Here is a 353-nt window from a genome sequence, read left to right as displayed (position 1 = left end):
ACTGACAGATAACCACAAGGCACAGCTCATCGATGTTTGCACGACATTGTCATGTTGGAACGATGCTGGCAAAATGCACGCATGAGAAGCAGACCAAACGGTAGAACCTTGGAGTAACTATTATAGTTACTCCAAGGGTAGAACCTATACGCTCTTATACTATCTCTGAGCGTCTAGATTAGAACACATCATTCAGCAGTGCAGACACACATGGCCCTGAGACAGGAAACGTTGACAACACCATTAATTGACGCGGCAGGATCTGTACCTACGGACCGACGGGAGAACTGGATAGGATAGTCCAGTATCTAGGCATTTTCAGTTCTGCCAGTATAGATAATCTCGGGACTTCA

Source organism: Aplysia californica, unplaced genomic scaffold, assembly GCF_000002075.1.
Source record: "Aplysia californica isolate F4 #8 unplaced genomic scaffold, AplCal3.0 scaffold00211, whole genome shotgun sequence".
NCBI lineage: Eukaryota > Metazoa > Mollusca > Gastropoda > Aplysiida > Aplysiidae > Aplysia > Aplysia californica.
This window is presented reverse-complemented; position numbering follows the sequence as displayed.